A 20,503-nucleotide genomic window follows, 5' to 3' on the forward strand; every position below is an offset into this window, starting at 1 on the left:
GTTTAACTAATTACTTTTTTGTTGAAAACAACTTTTTGCACAATTTCTTTTGATGGAGTGTTTCATCCTTTATTTCCTCCCATATTCTCCTTCCTCCCTATGTATCTATCTGTTCTTTGCTCTCCTTTCTAAACAAAATGACGATTTAAAAACCCAGGGCTCCAACTGCATAGGTAACAGAGAATAGCCTTGCTGGGGCACCAGTGGAAGGGAAAGCCCTTGGTCTTGCCAAAGTTGGATCCCCAGTGCAGGGGAATATGGGGGGGGCAATAAAGGGGATGTATAGGGGAAATACCCGTATGGGGGAGGGGGAAGGGAGGGAATGGGGGCTTATGGATAGGAAACCAGGAAGGGGAATAACCTTTGAAATGTAAGAAATATATAATAAAGAATTTAAAAAATCCAATATAGATGTATGCATATACGCACGCATAGATACACACAAACCAAAATGAGAGAAAAAAATCTATAAAATTACTATTGAGCTCCTTTTGTGCTTGCCAACTAATCCTAACATGGAGCTTGTCCTTAAGTGTGGTTAATATAGCTAGTGATATTCCCTGGAGATTTTTTTTTCTTTTCAAGCTAGTTTCAATTGTAGATAGTTGTGGTAGACTGTGTCTTCTTTCCAATCCCAGTGGTGGAACTTCTTATCAATGAGATGAAAAACTCTACAGGTTTTGTGCATGCTTCTGTAGCCCCTGTGAGCCCCTCTTGTGTCTGCAAGACATCTTTATTTAGGGACAACAAACACAATGTTTGGCACTTATATTTCTGACTCTTCTTTGGCAGGGGTCCCTTAAGGAAGGGCTTTGATGATAGAATCCCATTTAGGACTGAACGCTCCAATATCTCGTACTCTCTGCATATTGTCCAGTTGTAGATCTCTGTGTAGTTCCCAGCTACTGAAGAAGACACTTTCTGATGGTCTCATTAAGTAGTAGTTATAACATAATGTCATGCAACCCTTCGGACCAAGCTCTTCGGTGTTTCTTTAATGCTTCTTTGGTGCATAGTGCTGGAGTCAGCCATAAGGTTTTGCTGAACAATTGAATTCTCAGTAGGTAGTTCTTCCACAAGTAGGTAATGGAAGAGGACTGTGAACGTTCTCAAACCTCTCACCACATGGCTAGTTCCCATGGAAACCATGGCATCTCTCTCTCTGTTACAATAAAATACTCCTACAACTTAAGACATTCCACGTGTCTAGAAGTTCTTTATCTGGAATTGGAATTCAAAGTCAATTATAAATACAAGAGTCTCCCTGAAGCATGCCCATGAGGGAATTAGGATTTTTGGAGCAGGATAGAAGTGGGTAAAAGTCCCAGTATCTTCTTCCTATTTTATCTCCACATTACAAGTTTGGAATCCTCAAACATGCTGCTTGATTTGAGGCATGTTGTTATGAGGGAATATAACTATTTCAGATGTTAAACATCCTGTATTTTTGAAATCCACAGATGGAACTTCATCTGATGATAATGTATCCACAAGATATAACTTTTCAAACAGTCAAATTATTTTGAGAATTGTAATTGTTTTTATGTAGAATATTTTCTATCTTTAAATACAAGCAACGTTGGCTTGAAAATAGAATAATGTTTTTGTGAGACTCCTTGTTTCTGTTTTACATACCAGTGGTTTATGTGAGGTTAAGAATGAAAGAGAGCTTAAGAATGAAATTGTATCTACACCTATAATTCTTTACATATTCAGTATGAATTTGAGTTTCTCAATGAGGGATATGAAATATTTTATTAGTAAGATTCTTCTGTACACAATATATTCCTATAAAAAATCTAATGCTCCTAATTCCTGTTCAAAATATGTACTTCTTTGTATTGCTTTCAATAGACTTTTACTTGTGGTACAAACATCTTTAAGAAAAGTATAATCACTCTAATCTTCTCTGAAGAAATTATTGTACATTACTTTTCTCAAGATTATGCTGATTTTAGCAGATGCCTTGCTCTAAATAAATATTACTATGGTTTTAGGCTTAGAAATTATTCAAAACCTACCTTCCTTTAGAGGAAATGTTGACTGGTAATTTGGACATTCATGATCAGTGACCTTTGAGAATGTGACTAAGACAAAATTCCTTAATCTAATTGAAAAGATAAACACAATCATCTTCCTTGCATATCTACCTATATATATACATATATATTTATATAGATATATTCATATAGATATTTATATATATATATGTATGATAATCAAAACTGTGAATTTCACTTGTATTAAAATATCAAAACTAAAAAATTAAAAAATAAAAATATATATCAGGGTGGGGAGGCAAGAAGGGGTGGGTGGGTGGATGAAGGAACACCTTCATAGACGAAGGGGAAGGGCTATGGAATAGGGGATATATTGACAGGAAACCGAAAAAGGTGTTAACATTTGGAATGTAAATTTTTAAACAATCCAATAAAAAATATAAATAAAAATATAATGTGAAATTTAGAATATAGCTTGTTTCAAATACACTCATTAAAGAAAAATGAAAATCTTATTTGTAATGAGAGTAGATATTCAATGAATTTGAGTTTTCTCTCTCCATATACTTTTATTTTATCTATACCTATATTTACATGTACATAAATGGAGAAGGTGGTTAATTCCTTAATATGAGTTAACATTTTGTTTCTTTGCTTGGAACATACTTTACTACTTTATAAACTTTACAAATTGACTCATATAATCATGGATTCTACTAGACTGTTTCAAATTCTGAAGTTTTTTCTGTTGACAACTCTTACTTTATGTCATTATTTGTAAGAAACTGACAAGAAACAATGGAATTAGTAGGAAACATGACAGAAGTTCATGTCTGCAAATCAGAAAGCAGATAAGAAAGTGTATTTTCACGATAACAGAAAAGCACCGTGTATGTGATGGACTCCTTTGAACTTTATTGTGAAGGACTGGTGTCTGTCAGGATGCTCAATAGCAAGCATTTCTTCTGCTCTGTTTTTCCTTCTTGCTGAGGTGCTCCATCAAATTTATATCTTTGCTCTGTCTATCAGTATCTATGAAAAATAATGCAGTGAGAATTTTGCAAAAAGAAGAAATGAGTTAAATAAGAATGTAGTACAATCAATAGAGGAATCTTAAGCCTTGAACACTACTTGTACCCACTTAAAGAACTGCATCCTTTGGTAGCATTCGACAGGTTAACATCATCTCCTAATGTGGCTCGCGAGATGGAGACCACTGCCACATCATCAAGATGGAAACCACTACGACAGGCTTACATTCACCCACATACTTATTTTTCATTTAAAGATTACTAAAAATGTTGGAGCTCACTTTAAAACCCAAAGGCCAAGCATTCATACCATAAGCTCAGACTGAGAGTGCTCTTAGTTGCTTCGTAGAAGAATCCAGCTTTCTGTTCAGTGTTCAGGCTACTTCGCATTCCCCATGGTCTCTCTTCAGATTCTCCGCTCTGGTTATCAGCCTGAAATAAGTAAGAAAATGCATTCATACCAAAGCTGGAGCCAAGTGTCTGCCTCTGAGTTATTTCTTCAGTGGCATTCTGGTATCTCTCCGAAAGGAAGCACATTCCTCTTCAGTTTTAAAATGTAAAACATGTGAGAGAGACAAGAACATACCACAGCTGCAAAGAGTAAAGAGACTTCTACATAAAATAAATATTAATAGCAGAAAGGGAGCATTAGTTCTATATTTTCATATGAGCATTTGAGATGTGTGAGTTGGATAGTCTCTGGGCACCAACACATGGATATATATGAATATATATTGTATAATTAAATATATCTTAAAACTATGTATTTTTCTTGGGAGGTATATACATGCACCCATACATTCACATTATATACATTGCTACTAGCAGAATAATATAATCTCTGGCACAATTTTAATGCTGTGGTTGTATATGATTTATGTAAGCAATTATTTTTTTAAAAAAATAATATTTATATTTATTATTATTGAATTTCACTTAATGCTCCAAATGATATCCTTGTTTCCAAGTCTTCCTAGGTCTACTTCCCTGAACCCATACTGTGGCCTTCTCTCAAATATATATCCAAAGCAAACAAGTCCAGCTTGTTTTGCCCAAACAGGTGCTACAGAATAGTCAAACTCCCAGCGGCAGCTTCTCAAAAAAAAGTTCGTCCTTCTCCACCCTTAGCCCCACTGTAGCCATCTATTTTTGATGGCAAGAGTTCAGCATCTTTATCAAAAAATGTTAAGAGTGTTTTTCAATAGTTTTCTTTCTGATACGTTACTTTTGGGGACAGCTGCCACAGAAGCCTTCTATGTCTCTCCTTTTCAACCATGAATCAGCAGTCATTAATAACACTACAGAAAAGCTCTCTTGTAATTTACAGTCAGCAGAGTATGGGTCATGGACTTTCACATGGTTTCTGGAAATAGCATGAAATACAGACATCAACATGGCCTCAGACAGTAGTATAGGACATCCACATTAAGAAGGCCTCTGCTGGTAGCTTGGTCCTCTTGTGCATACCATTCTGTTCCTCCATCTTTCCCACCTTCTTATTACAACTTCATAGTGACATTGGAAACTGCAGTGGGTCATTCAGTACACACACACACACACACACACACACACACACACACACACACACACACATCACACAAAAATGTATATATACATTCACATTTTCCCTCAAACTGCTTTACATGCAAATACTCATTGCCAGGAGATATTGTTCTGGCTTAAGGTTTCTGGTTTCTGAACTACCATAGAGAAAGGACTGAGGTAACTGAGGAGGTTGGCAACCCCATAGGAAGAACAACAATATCAACCAGTCAGATACCCCAGAGCTCCCAGGGACTAAACCACCAACCAAAGAATGCACATGGAGCGACCCACGGCTCCAGGTATATAGGTAGCAGAGGATGGGCCTTGTTGGGCATCAATGGAAGGAGAATCCCATAGTCCTGTGAAGGCTCCTAGTGTAGGGGAATGCCAGGGTGGGGAGGTGGGAGGGAGTGGATGGGTGGGGGAGCACCCTCATGGGGTCAGGAGTTAGGGAGATGGTGTAGGGGGTATCCTGGTAGGGAGACTCTGAAGGGGAATAATATTTAAAGTGTGGACAAATAAAATGTCAAGTAAAAAGTTTTAAAAAAGAGAAAATAAAATTTAATCCGTATATTACATTTCTGGGATAAACAAATTCTTAAAATGTTAAAAAAATATTGATCTTGGATATCCTGCTGCTGCCCAGAGTCAGGGTGATCATGAGTCAAGGCATGTCATCCAGGGTCATGATTCAAACCAGCTCCAGACCACCTCTCTTCCCAGCTCTCTGTGCCAGTCACCCAAGAAACAGGGTATATTACTGTTGTGTTTGCAGCCCATGGGCAGTGTCATGGCATTGAGCTACCTTGCCAGCATATAAGGGGTAACAGCAGCTGCATGCTTTGCGCTGGCTCACATGCTAAGGACTGACTCTATTCAGTAATGCCGTGTTCTTAGTTCACTGTAGCTGTGCTCCCACCTCATCCCCATACACCCCTTCAACGCACTTGTATTTTTTACCATTTCTCCTACATGCAGCTCCATTCTGTCCTCTTTCTTTCCAATTTCACAGGTCCACTTTTTTTTTCTTTTCATGTTAATCTTTTTTTTTATTAACTTGAATATTTCTTATATACATTTAGAGTGTTATCCCGTCCCCCTCCCCTTCCTTATGGTGTTCCTCCCCACCCTCCCCCATTGCCCCTCCCCCAACAGTCTAGTTCACTGGGGGTTCAGTCTTAGCAGGACCCAGGGCTTCCCTTCCACTGGTGCTCTTACTAGGATATTCATTGCTACCTATGAGGTCAGAGTCCAGGGTCAGTCCATGTAGAGTCTTTAGGTAACGGCTTAGTCCCTGGAAGCTCTGGTTGCTTGGCATTGTTGTACATATGGGGTCTCGAGCCCCTTCAAGCTCTTCCAGTTCTTTCTCTGATTCCTTCAACGGGGGTCCTATTCTCAGTTCAGTGGTTTGGTGCTGGCATTCGCCTCTGTATTTGCTGTATTCTGGCTGTCTCTCAGGAGCGATCTACACTTCTGCACTTCTTTGCTTCATCCTTCTTGTCTAATTGGGTGGCTGTATATATATGGGCCACATATGGGGCAGGCTCTGAATGGGTGTCCCTTCAGTCTCTGTTTTAATCTTTGCCTCTCTCTTCCCTGCCAAGGGTATTCTTGTTCCCCTTTTAAAGAAGGAGTGAAGCATTCACATTTTGATCCTCCGTCTTGAGTTTCATTTGTTCTAGGCATCTAGGGTAATTCAAGCATTTGGGCTAATAGCCACTTATCAATGAGTGCATACCATGTATGTCTTTCTGTGATTGGGTTAGCTCACTCAGGATGATATTTTCCAGTTCCAACCATTTGCCTACAATTTCATAAAAGTCGTTGTTTTTTGATAGCTGAGTAATATTCCATTGTGTAGATGTACCACATTTTCTGTATCCATTCCTCTGTTGAAGGGCATCTGGGTTCTTTCCAGCTTCTGGCTATTATAAATAAGGCTGCGATGAACATAGTGGAGCACGTGTCTTTTTTATATGTTGGGGCATCTTTTGGGTATATGCCCAAGAGAGGTATAGCTGGATCCTCAGGCAGTTCAATGTCCAATTTTCTGAGGAACCTCCAGACTGATTTCCAGAATGGTTGTATCAGACTGCAACCCACCAACAATGGAGGTGTTCCTCTTTCTCCGCATCCTCGCCAGCATTTGCTGTCACCTGAGTTTTGATCTTAGCCATTCTCACTGGTGTGAGGTGAAATCTCAGGGTTGTTTTGATTTGCATTTCCCTGATGACTAAAAATGTTGAACATTTCTTTAGGTGTTTCTCAGCCATTCGGCATTCCTCACCTGTGAATTCTTTGTTTAGCTCTGAACCCCATTTTTTAATAGGGTTATTTGTCTCCCTGCGGTCTAACTTTTTGAGTTCTTTGTATATTTTGGATATAAGGCCTCTATCTGTTGTAGGATTGGTAAAGATCTTTTCCCAATCTGTTGGTTGCCGTTTTGTCCTAACCACAGTGTCCTTTGCCTTACAGAAGCTTTGTAGTTTTATGAGATCCCATTTGTCGATTCTTGATCTTAGAGCATAAGCCATTGGTGTTTTGTTCAGAAAATTTTTTCCAGTGCCCATGTGTTCCAGATGCTTCCCTAGTTTTTCTTCTATTAGTTTGAGTGTGTCTGGTTTGATGTGGAGGTCCTTGATCCACATGGACTTAAGCTTTGTACAGGGTGATAAGCATGGATCGATCTGCATTCTTCTACATGTTGACCTCCAGTTGAACCAGCACCATTTGCTGAAAATGCTATCTTTTTCCATTGGATGGATTTGGCTCCTTTGTCAAAAATCAAGTGACCATAGGTGTGTGGGTTCATTTCTGGGTCTTCAATTCTATTCCATTGGTCTATCTGTCTGTCTCTGTACCAATACCATGCAGTTTTTATCACTATTGCTCTGTAATACTGCTTGAGTTCAGGGATAGTGATTCCCCCTGAAGTCCTTTTATTGTTGAGGATAGTTTTAGCTATCCTGGGTTTTTGTTATTCCAGATGAATTTGCAAATTGTTCTGTCTAACTCTTTGAAGAATTGGATTGGTATTTTGATGGGGATTGCATTGAATCTGTAGGTCACTTTTGGTAAAATGGCCATTTTTACTATATTAATCCTGCCAATCCATGAGCATGGGAGATCTTTCCACCTTCTGAGGTCTTCCTCAATTTCTTTCTTCAGTGTCTTGAAGTTCTTATTGTACAGATCTTTTACTTGCTTGGTTAAAGTCACACCTTTATATTATTTGGGTCTATTATGAAGGGTGTCGTTTCCCTAATTTCTTTCTCGGCTTGTTTCTCTTTTGTGTAGAGGAAGGCTACTGATTTATTTGAGTTAATTTTATACCAAGCCACTTTGCTGAAGTTGTTTATCAGCTTTAGTAGTTCTCTGGTGGAACTTTTGGGATCACTTAAAAATACTATCATATCATCTGCAAATAGTGATATTTTGACTTCTTCTTTTCTGATCTGTATCCCCTTGACCTCCTTTTGTTGTCTGATTGCTCTGGCTAGAACTTCAAGAACTATATTGAATAAGTAGGGAGAGAGTGGGAAGCCTTGTCTAGTCCCTGATTTTAGTGGGATTGCTTCAAGTTTCTCTCCATTTAGTTTAATGTTAAGAACTGGTTTGCTGTATATGGCTTTTACTATATTTAGGTGTGGGCCTTGAATTCCTATTCTTTCCAGGACTTTTATCATGAAGGGGTGTTGAATTTTGTCAAATGCCTTCTCAGCATCTAATGAAATGATCATGTGGTTTTGTTCTTTCAGTTTGTTTATATAATGGATCACGTTGATTGTTTTCCGTATATTAATCCATCCCTGCATGCCTGGGATGAAGCCTACTTGATCATGGTGGATGATTGTTTTGATGTGCTCTTGGATTCGGTTTCCCAGAATTTTATTGAGTATTTTTAGTCGATGTTCATAAGGAAATTGGTCTGAAGTTCTCTTTCTTTGTTGGGTCTTTGTGTGGTTTTTTAGGTATAAAATGAGTGTGGCTTCATAGAAGGAGTTCGGTAGTGCTCCATCTGTTTCAATTTTGTGGAATAGTTTGGATAATATTGGTATGAGGTCTTCTATGAAGGTCTGATAGAATTCTGCACTAAACCTGTCTGGATCTGGGCTCTTTTTGGTTGTGAGACCTTTAATGACTGCTTCTATTTCCTTAGGAGTTATGGGGTTGTTTAACTGGTTTATCTGTTCCTGATTTAACTTGGTTTACCTGGTATCTGTCTAGGAAATTGTCCATTTCCTGTAGATTTTCAAGTTTTGTTGAATATAGGCTTTTATAGTAAGATCTGATGATTTTTGAATTTCCTCTGAATCTGTAGTTATGTCTCCCTTTTCATTTCTGATTTTGTACACACTCTCTGTGTCCTCTCATTAGTCTGGCTAAGGGTTTATCTATCTTGTTGATTTTCTCAAAGAACCAACTTTTGGTTCTGTTGTTTCTTTCTATGGTCCTTTTTGTTTCTACTTGGTTGATTTCAGCTCTGAGTTTGATTATTTCCTGCCTTCTACTCCTCCTGGGTGTATTTGCTTCTTTTTGTTCTAGAGCTTTTAGGTGTGCTGTCAAGCTGCTGACATATGCTCTTTCCTGTTTCTTTCTGCAGGCACTCAGTGCTATGTGTTTTCCTCTTAGCACAGCTTTCATTGTGTCCCATAATTTTGGGTATGTTGTACCTTCATTTTCATTAAATTCTAAAAAGTCTTTAATTTCTTTCTTTATTTCTTCCTTGACCAGGTTATCATTGAGTAGAGCATTGTTCAATTTCCAAGTATATGTGGGCATTCTTCCTTTATTGTTATTGAAGACCAGTTTTAGGCTGTGGTGGTCCGATAGCACACATGGGATTATTTCTATCTTTCTGTACCTGTTGAGGCCCGTTTTTTGACCAATTATATGGTCAATTTTGGAGAAAGTACCATGAGGAGCTGAGAAGAAGGTATATCCTTTTGCTTTAGGATAGAATGTTCTATAAATATCCATTAAGTCCATTTGGCTCATGACTTCTCTTAGTCTGTCTACGTCTCTGCTTAATTTCTGTTTCCATGATCTGTCCATTGATGAGAGTGGGGTGTTGAAATCTCCCACTATTATTGTGTGAGGTGCAATGTGTGCTTTGAGCTTTAGTAAGGTTTCTTTTACGTATGTAGGTGCCCTTGTATTTGGGGCATAGATATTTAGGATTGAGAGTTCATCTTGGTGGATTTTTCCTTTGATGAAAATAAAGTGTCCTTCCTTATCTTTGTTGCTGACTTTTAGTTGAAAATTGATTTTATTTGATATTAGAATGGCTACTCCAGCTTGCTTCTTCCGACCATTTGCTTGGAAAGTTGTTTTCCAGCCTTTCACTCTGAGGTAGTGTCTGTCTTTGTCTCTGAGGTGTGTTTCCTGTAGGCAGCAGAATGCAGGGTCCTCGTTGCGTATCCAGTTTGTTAATCTATGTCTTTTTATTGGGGAGTTGAGGCCATTGATGTTGAGAGATATTAAGGAATAGTGATTATTGTTTCCTGTTATATTCATATTTGGATGTGAGGTTATGTTTGTGTGCTTTTCTTCTCTTTGTTTTGTTGCCAAGACGATTAGTTTCTTCCTTCTTCTAGGGTATAGCTTGCCTCCTTATGTTGGGCTTTACCATTTATTATCCTTTGTAGTGCTGGTTGTAGAAAGATATTGTGTAAATTTGGTTTTGTCATGGAATATCTTGGTTTCTCCATCTATGTTAATTGAGAGTTTTGCAGGATACAGTAACCTGGGCTGGCATTTGTGTTCTCTTAGGGTCTGTATGACATCAGTCCAGGATCTTCTGGCCTTCATAGTTTCTGGCGAAAAGTCTGGTGTGATTCTGATAGGTCTGCCTTTATATGTTACTTGACCTTTTTCCCTTACTGCTTTTAATATTCTTTCTTTATTTTTTGGGTTTGGTGTTTTTGACTATTATGTGACGGGAGGTGTTTCTTTTCTGGTCCAATCTATTTGGAGTTCTGTAGGCTTCTTGTATGCCTATGGGTACCTCTTTTTTTAGGTTAGGGAAGTTTTCTTCTATGATTTTGTTGAAGATATTTACTGGTCCTTTGAGCTGGGAGTCTTCACTCTCTTCTATACCTATTATCCTTAGGTTTGATCTTCTCATTGAGTCCTGGATTTCCTGTATGTTTTGGACCAGCAGCTTTTTCCGCTTTACATTATCTTTGACAGTTGAGTCAATGATTTCTATGGAATCTTCTGCTCCTGAGATTCTCTCTTCCATCTCTTGTATTCTGTTGGTGAAGATTGTATCTACAGCTTCTTGTCTCTTCTTTTGGTTTTCTATATCCAGGGTTGTTTCCATGTGTTCTTTCTTGATTGCTTCTATTTCCATTTTTAATTCCTTCAACTGTTTGATTGTGTTTTCCTGGAATTCTTTCAGGGATTTTTGTGTCTCCTCTCTATGGGCTTCTACTTGTTTATTTATGTTTTCCTGGAATTCTTTCAGGCATTTTTGCGATTCCTCTCTGTAGGCTTCTACTTGTTCTCTAAGGGAGTTCTTCACGTCTTTCCTGAAGTCCTCTAGTATCATGGTCAAATATGATTTTGAAACTAGGTCTTGCTTTTCTGGTGTGTTTGGATATTCCATGTTTGTTTTGATAGGAGAATTGGGCTCCGATGGTGCCATGTAGTCTTGGTTTCTGTTGCTTGGGTTCCTGCGCTTGCCTCTCGCCATCAGATTATCTCTAGTGCTACTTTGTTCTGATATTTCTGATAGTGGCTAAACTGTCCTATAAGCCTGTGTGTCAGGAGTGCTGTAGACCTGTTTTCCTCTCTTTCAGTCAGTTATGGGGACAGAGTGTTCTGCTTTCGGGCGTGTAGTTTTTCCTCTCTACAGGTCTTCAGCTGTTCCTGTGGACCTGTGTCTTGAGTTCACCAGGCAGGTCACTTGCAGCAGAAAAGTTGGTCTTACCTGTGGTCCCAAGGCTCAAGTTCGCTCTCAGGGTGCTGCCCATGGGCTCTCCGAGGTGGCAGCAACCAGGAAGATCTCCGCCGCCCCTTCCGGGAGCCTCTGTGCACCAGGGTTCCAGATGGAGTTTGGTGTTTTCCTCTGGAATCAGTAATGTGTTCAGAGTGCAGTCTCTTCTGGTTTCCCAGGCGCATCTGCCTCTCTGAAGGTTTAGCTCTCCCTCCCACGGGATTTGGGTGCAGAGAACTGTTTATCCGGTCTGTTTCCTTCAGGTTCCGGCGGTGTCTCAGGCAGGGGTCCTGCCGCTCCTGGGCCCTCCCCCACGGGCACCCAGAGGCCTTATACAGTTTCCTCTTGGGCCAGGGATGTGGGCAGGGGTGGGCAGTGTTGGTGGTCTCTTCCGCTCTGCAGCCTCAGGAGTGCCCACCTGACCAGGCGGTGAGGTCTCTCTCCCACGGGGTCTGGGAGCAGAGAGACAAGTCCACCTTTTAAAAGCATCTTACTTTAAAAATAATTTTCTCCAGCTATAGTGAGCTCTGCTTAGAATGCATGGATCTCTCAGAATACTATGAGCTCTTTCTTTGTCCCATAATGGCTGTTAGCTCCTACTGCCATCCTCAATTAGAGCTATGCTTCAGATTCCTATTTTTAGTAGCAATGTTCTGGATTTGGTTCTGAAGCTCAGCCTCCCTCCTCCTCATGGTACAGCAGTTCATAGATGGAATAGGTATTGGGCTTGATCCTCAACTCAAAGATCTGGATCTAGAATCAAATGACGGTTGAGTTTGTCAGGCTGAATAGGACTAAGGATTCAGGGAGGGGGACACAGAGGCTCTTCTGAACCTCAATTGCTTTGCTAAAGTCTATAAATTTTCTCAAGATTTATTTTATTTTAAATTCAGTGTATTGTGTAGATTGGTATAAGAGTATATAAGTGTGAGTCCCCAGAGAGGGCAAAGAGGGTCAGATCATGTAGAGCTAGGCTAAAAGGCCAACGTGAACAGGCCAACATGGGTGTCGGAACCTGAACGTGAAGCAGTAGCCAGCTCTAGTCCCAATGTGAAAGTTTTTAATATTCTCAAAAGGCTGAAGAAGAATAACTCACTACTTCTCAATAAAATTCTAATAATCAGAGAGGTTTCACGAATTACATTACATTGCTCATGCAACCAAAATAATTAGAGCCTTGGGTACTCAAGGGTCAAGTATCAGTATTTTGTTTCAATATTCTCAAGTGATTTTATTTTTGTAAGTTTGGCCAATCCATGACTAGTAGAATATTGTCAGTTATGAAAAACAAAGCGCAGGACTGAATGAAAACTCTCTCCAGAAGGAAACAAACTTAAATGATGAAAATTATACTTATAATTTAAAATGTCATATTGATTTCACATATAGTGAATGGAAAAGCCATACACAGTATAAATTAAGGTTTCATGAAAAAACTGAGCTTATCCTTAAAATATAGCACTATGTTTATGATGTTCTCCTTCACAATGTGCAGCAAGAAGGGAAATTCTATCTCTTTAGTGTCCACTTTGGAATTGTGCGTTTCTTTTGGATGATGCAGGCTGCAGGCATTTTTAAATTCCCAAGCACTCACCTTAATATTTAGTTGCATAAAGTTTCCCCAAGAAGCAAGATACCAGTTAGGCAATTCCTCTCATGTCTAGGTCTCCCTCACAGGACAGAACTCCACTGAAGCCACAGTAGAATAAGAATGCCATGCCTTCCAATATATCTTGTCCCAGTTGACTTGAAAATGGTAGGTCATAGCACAAGAAGAAACTAAGAGGACCAGAAACTTCCTCACTATACCTGATACCCACTTATTAAGCAGATACTGCTCCTGCTTTATGGATAGAATAAGAAAAGCACCCTCCTATCTCTAGTGCAATTGCTGACATATATGGCTTCTACTTCCTCAGAGACAAGCATATGAGGAAAGGGCATGAGTTCCAGAGTCCATTCTCAGATGGAAGGTTTCATTTGGAACAAAGAAAATAAACTACAGCTTTAAAATCTTTGTCTAAAACAAAAGGCTTTGATTGATAGCCACTAAGAGAAGATTGGTTTCCAAAGATTTGGATTCCAAATCCTGACAGGAGAGAGCTGGACCCTCAGACGTGTGGATACTCGTGAGAAGTCAGAGGAGACTACCCTCTGCCCACAGTCCAGACTCAAGAGGGAATCGCATAGCACCAACTGTGCCCTCTGGGTGCAAGGTCCTACGAGCAATCAGGGGCAGGAACCTTTGATTCCCGCTGGTGCCTAGAGCTGCAAGAGATTCTCCAGAAGCGCCAACACAACTGAGAGCAGAGATAAGAGCCACTTTTCTGCTACCAAGTGACCTGCCTGGTGGAGTCAGGAATCACAGAGGCAGAAGTCCTCTGGGTCAGGGCACTGCCTGTTTCTGGCTCTGCCCGGAAGTGAACTGGTACCATCCCACAGTTCCCTGCACCCAAATCCCATGGGGAGGAGAGCTGACCACCGAGGAGTGCAGACATCCTGAGACCACAGGACAGAATTATAAAGTAGACAAATAGGAAGAACAAGGAAAGGGGAGTCTTGTTGGACTCAGAGTCAGCAGAGAGACTGGGAATTCTTTGCACGTGACTGAGTGGAGTTAAAATGGAGAAATCAGGGAAGTTCGTGGTATGGAACTGAAACGTTCCTCAATCTACATAACCATATCTTAAACTTTAGAGATGTATACAAGGGAACTACATCTTTTAAAATAAAAACCAGGCATAGAAAATCCTCTATCCAACACAAAGCAGATTCCTCACAGGCATAAATTTCTTAAACACAGAAGACATCCACTTACTCACAAAAGATAACATATTCTGATTCTTAGGTAGTTCTTTGGAAGCTACACTTAAGGTATTAATAAGCACATTACTCTCCCAAAATATATCAGATGTGAACTGAAAGTCAGAAGTCGTAGGCTGAATGCAGAAAGTAAGACTGGAATCAAAATGAACTTCAAATTACAAGTTATACAAATGTGGAAACGTATAATAGAAAGCCAAGGAAGCTTAGCTATAATTTCTGACAAAATGACTTATGCTGACCAAGAGTGATCCCTTGATCCAAAGCATTCAAGACATAAGAATCATGAACATAATATATGCATAGCTAAATGTATATATCCTATGAGTGATCCTTAAGTTGTATGTAACCAAGACAGCATTGTCAATGAACAGAACTGATTGTAAAAATATTTTTATATAAATATCCATAAAGCCTTTCTACAAAACACTTCCAGTCCAACTATACATAAAGACAGGGAGAAGAAGGGATTTAGATACAGAAACACAAAGCTATTTTATGACTACAAAACTCCATTGGCATAGCATAGACTCTATCATTACATTTTAAGGTAATGTGAATAACTCTATTTTATTGTTGTTTCTTCATATATTATAGTTTCTGGCTTGGTGTCTCAGTGGGATTTTTGCATATGTGGATGTGTGCATTGCTCCTCTGTATGTGCTTTTTATGCTTTGTGTTTGCTTGATCATTTCATCTGATTCAGGTTGGTTTTTATTTTCTCTTTTTTATTAATATTAAGAGTAATAATAATGTTATATAATTATAGCATATGATATATTATGTAATTATATAATAATTATTAAATAATTTTGTTAACTTTTATATTTTATTACTATTACTATTATTATTATTATCATTATTATTATTACATTCCTGCTTGATTTCTAATGAATACAAGAAAGGGAGTAATTTGCCTGGGCAGAGAGATGGAAAGGATATTAATTAAGTTGAGGCAGAAATCTTAATTAGAATTCATTGTATAAAAATAATCTATTCTCAATTTAGAAAAAAACAGAAAGAAAACAGTATATTAGAACTAAAAGAAACTGTCTACAAACAGGTAAAAGGCAACCCAACCAACTACTCTAAATGGTAGAACAGGGAAACACATTTCATGAGGAAACTGAAAACCAGGTTCTCATATATTTGAAATTCATTGAATGTTGTTTTATGAGTCAATAAAAAATATTTATTGGGTAACAATTGGGACTAGTAGAACAATAGGAAAATTTTCTCCTTGTAGGTAATATGACTCTTATGTGGAAATCTACATAGTAATAATGAAGAAGTATCAGATTGAATAGAAGCTTTCAGCATTTTGAAGGATCCAAAATCAGCCAACAAACATCAATTCCATTTCCATATACTAATAAGAAGTCACAAATACATAATGTATAAAGACAATTAGTGATTTGGTAACACAAAACTCTATTAATATATTGATAGAATTTCCAAACTGGTGCTGAAAACTTCCAGCCAACCTTGAAAGAAATGGATGATGATCAAATTGGAATGAAGCATATATACTAGTATAAATATTAGTAGATTTACTAAAATTTCATCTACAAGTCAATTAAATCATGTCTACATAAGACATATAAAGAAATGATCAGAACACCAGTATACATAGTAGAAAAATCAGAATATTAAACATGTATACATCAGCTTATGAATGCATAAAAAGTGTTATGCTACCATGTTGAAATAATTTTCATAAATAAAAACATGTGAAATACATAGGATTTTTTACTTATTTTTTATTAATTAATTCATTTGTTCACCTTACATTATGACTGAAGCTCCCTACTTCTCCAAATCCCACTCTCACAAATCCCTTCCCATTTCCCCCATTCCTTCATTCCTCAGAGAAGGGGAGGCTCCACCCTAATGAGTACCCTACTGCCCCATATCTCAAGCCACAACAGTGGTGCTTTTAAGTTGCTGGCAACTTTTTCATAGCTTCTGGGTAAAGCTTTTCTGTCACTTTCACTTAAAATAGTCTGTTCAGTTTATTATTTTTTTATAAATGTAATGGTATTGATTCTTCGAGAATTTCATACATGCATACATACAAAGTATTTTGATCATATTCATTTCTTAATGTCCAATAACTACCTCCCAGATCTTCATGTCAACTTTAAAAAAAATAAAACCACTGAGTCTGATTTGTGCTGCCCATACAGATGTGAAGTTGCTAGCAGATATGAGGGCAACCAAACAAGGGGCATGCCCTTAAGAAAAACTGGCTTCACATCCACTAGCAGCCATGGGCTGTCCATGAGGAGTCAGAGGGGTTCCATGAGCTAGAATAGCTGTTCCATCTGTGCTAGAACATTGGTTTTATGAATCTTGTGCAGGTCTAGAGATGCTGAGTGTTCACAAATGCAGCAGTCCAGTTATGTACAGAAGACATTTTTTCTTCTGGTTCTATCTTCTGTTACTTACAATGTTTCCATCCTAATTCCATGATGGTTCCTGAGCCTTGGAGAAGGGACATGTTATAATGTGTTGTAAATGTTCCATTTGTAGCTGGCATGCCATCTTTATATGGCCAATTGTAAGTTTCTGTATTAATTGCTGTCCCCTGTACACACACACACACACACACACACACACCTTCTCTGATGAAGTCTAAGATATAAATTTAGAGGCCAGTTTTATACCATATTATTGCAAAATAATGGCCGTAGGTATACTTCTGAAGCCTATTAGCTCCCATGGATTCTTTGTCAGTTTTATAGCAGCAAGTATGCATTTCCCCTTGTGGAAATGGTCTATATTAAATCACAGAGCAACTTGTTACCTCATAATATTTTTCCACTACTGCACCCAGGGCTGTATCTTGCTATAGAAATATAAAGGATCATCAATGGAATACAATCAAAAACCCTGAACTAAACCACATACATACAGACACTGGATTTGACAAAAAAGCCCAAACTAAATTATATACCATTAGATGGTGCTGGTCTATCTGAATGTCTGCATGCAGAAGAATGCAAATGGATCCATATCTATCAGCCTGGAAAAAAATTCAAGTCCAAGTGAACCAAAGATCACAACAAACATCCAGATACAATACATCGGATAGAAGACAAAGTACAAAATACACCTGAGTCTAGAAAAATTTCCATTTCATCTAGATTTTCCAGTTTTGTTGAGTATAGGCTTTTGTAGTAGGATCTGATGATTTTTCAAATTACCTTTGTTTCTGTTGTTATGTCTCCCTTTTCATTTTTGATTTTGTTAATTGGATAATGTTTTTGTAGCCTATGATGTCTGGCTAAGGGTTTATCTATCTTGCTGATGGTCTCAAAGAACCAGCTTCTGACTTTGTTGATTCTTTGTATAGTTCTTTTTGTTTCTACTTTGTTGATTTCAGCCCTGAGTTTGGTTATTTCCTGCTGTCTACTTCTCTTGGGTGTCTTTCTTTCTTTTTGTTCTAGAGCTTTCAGATGTGCGATTATGCTCCTAGTGTATACTTTCTCCTGTTTCTTTTTGGAGGTACTTAGAGCTATGAGTTTTCCTCTTAGCACTGCTTTCATTGTGTCCTATAAGTTTGGGTATGTTGTGCCTTCATTTTCCTTAAATTATAAAATGTCTTTAATTTCTTTATTTTTATTTTGATCAAGTTATCAAGTACAGAGTTGGACATGGGGCCACCCACTCATCTCCAAATTTGTAACCCAGAATTGCTCCTGTTAAAGGAAAGACAATGACAAAGACTGGAGCAGAGACTGAAAGAAAGGCCATCCAGAGACTGTCCCACCTGGGGATCTGTCCCATATACAGAGACCAAACCCATACACTATTGAGAATGCCAAAAAGTGCTTATTGACAGGAGTGTGATATGGATGTCTCCTGAGAGGCTCTGCCACAGCCTTACTGACACACATGAGGATGCTCACAGCCAACCATTGTACTGAGCACAGGAACCCCAATGGAGGAGTTAGAGAAAGGACTGAAGGTTCTGAGGGATTTGCAACCCCATAGGAAGAACAACAATATCAAGTAACTGGACCCTCCCAAAGCTACCAGGAACTAAAACACTAACCAAAGAGTACACATGGAGGGACTCATGACTCCAGCTGCATATGTAGCAGAATATGGCTTTATTTGGCACTAATGGGAGGAGAGGTCATTGGTCCTATCTTCATCAGGCTTGATTCCCCAGTTTAGGGCAATGCATAGGTGGTGAGTTAGGAGTGGGTGGGTGGGTGGGTGGGTGGGGCATCCTTGAGGAAGAAGGGGGAGGGTGTAGGGTAGGGGCTTTGATGAGGGGAAACTGAGAAAGCGGATAATATTTGAAATGTAAATAAAATATTTTATTTAAAAAGGATATTAGAAAAAAATCTTGGTTACTAAGTGATGTTAAAAAAACCAAAGATATAATGAGTATTCTAAAGATATAATGAGTATTTTTTTTTCAAATTAAAAACACTTGAGTTAAGGTAAATTCTAAAAGGCCTATTTAGATGAATGATTGAGTGGCTACTTAGATGAGAGGAAAATGGAGTATGTAATTATACAACAAGTAATTCTCTTATTTAAATTCCAAAATGAGTTAACAATTTACTAGATCTATAACTTATGTTTCTTAAAACCATCAAGGCTACAAAAGTCCATGTCAGGCTTCCCACTACATTTAATTTAGTTATTTGAAACTTCTACATGTCATTTTATAAAAGACATGAATTCTGAAGAATTCATCAGTTTATAGTTATACATATAATGTCCCAAAATGCTTTAAAAGGTATGTTATCATTTGAGGTTGCATATTATAGCCATAATCTGTGTTTATTTCTAAACACATTGTTGTCGAAACACGTTTCCCTGGCAGTACATATTTTCATGTGGGACACACAAAATGGCATTTCTGGTGTGAACAGCAGCATGTGAGGACGTACAGATGGTGATCCCAGAAGGTTATAATGGAACAGAAGTTCTGTTACCTAAAGTTCTCACAGCTGACAAGTAGGAATTCAATGCACAACTCTTGTGTTTGTGATGATGTTCTTGTGCGAATCTATTCTCATCTCAGTTGTTATAAAACTACAGACAATCGTGGTAAAAATAAATACACAATAAAGGAAAACAACTTCTATTGCTTTAAAATTTTTTGCACTATACAGCTTGTTATTATATGTTATTCATGTTAAACAAGTTTCTCCCCTTCATAAAATATATTTACTTAAAAAAGAAAGACAAACAATGGTCCTTTTCTTGCTTTATCCAAACTCTCTAGCCATTAAGTCCTACATGATTTATACCAGGAACTAGGTAGCCAGAAGGCTCTGATCCAATAAAAAAGGGCTAGTCCTAAAATCATCTACATACAAGTAACACTAAATGGACTGAGGCACCTACATTTTTATAATTAGGTGCACACCCATAATTAAAGAATAAAAATGAAAGGAAATGAGTCAATTTGAAATACAAAAACAGTATCCAGAAGCAGGAAGTAAGGTACATGGAAAGAATTGGAAGAAACATATATAAAACAATATAATATTTAAAAAGTATTTTGTTAATGTGCTGGAAGAATTTCAAGTATCTCTTATTTAATATATCTCTGTATTTCACCATTTTCTCCTGTGGCTTTTTAAAATCTTAGGTTGTTTATTCAAGACGATGCTAGAATTAAAAGTTCATACCATAAATTCACACACACACACACACACAAGTACATGCACACACACATACACATACAAAATATCACTTAAAGTAAGCTTGTAGAAGACTATGTAAACTACATATAATAACTACACTACCATCTTCAGAGTACATAATATAAGGACAGTAATACAACTCTGTCATTAAGAAACTTGTGTCTCTTTGCTGCAAGGTAATTGTAAAAAATATCTAATGTATAAACAGAGCACTTACCTAAATATTTTTATGAAAGGATAAACTCTCACACATTTGTTCTGGCTACTGTAATCAAATGTAACCAAGGTGTTGTGCATAGTTATAAAGAGTTCTACTTCTTTTTTGTTGTTTTTGTTCAAACTAATATATGATGGGTTATAGTAACTTTTACTATAAATTAAAAAGTAATTTATTGAACCTCCAAACAATATATTTTTATTAATTTTGAAAATCTAAAATGATATCAAGTGTTTCTTTTAAGCTAAGAAGTTGTCCGTGGATGTGTTGGTACA

This window comes from Rattus rattus, chromosome 15 (genome assembly GCF_011064425.1).
Source record: "Rattus rattus isolate New Zealand chromosome 15, Rrattus_CSIRO_v1, whole genome shotgun sequence".
Classification (NCBI taxonomy): Eukaryota; Metazoa; Chordata; class Mammalia; order Rodentia; family Muridae; genus Rattus; species Rattus rattus.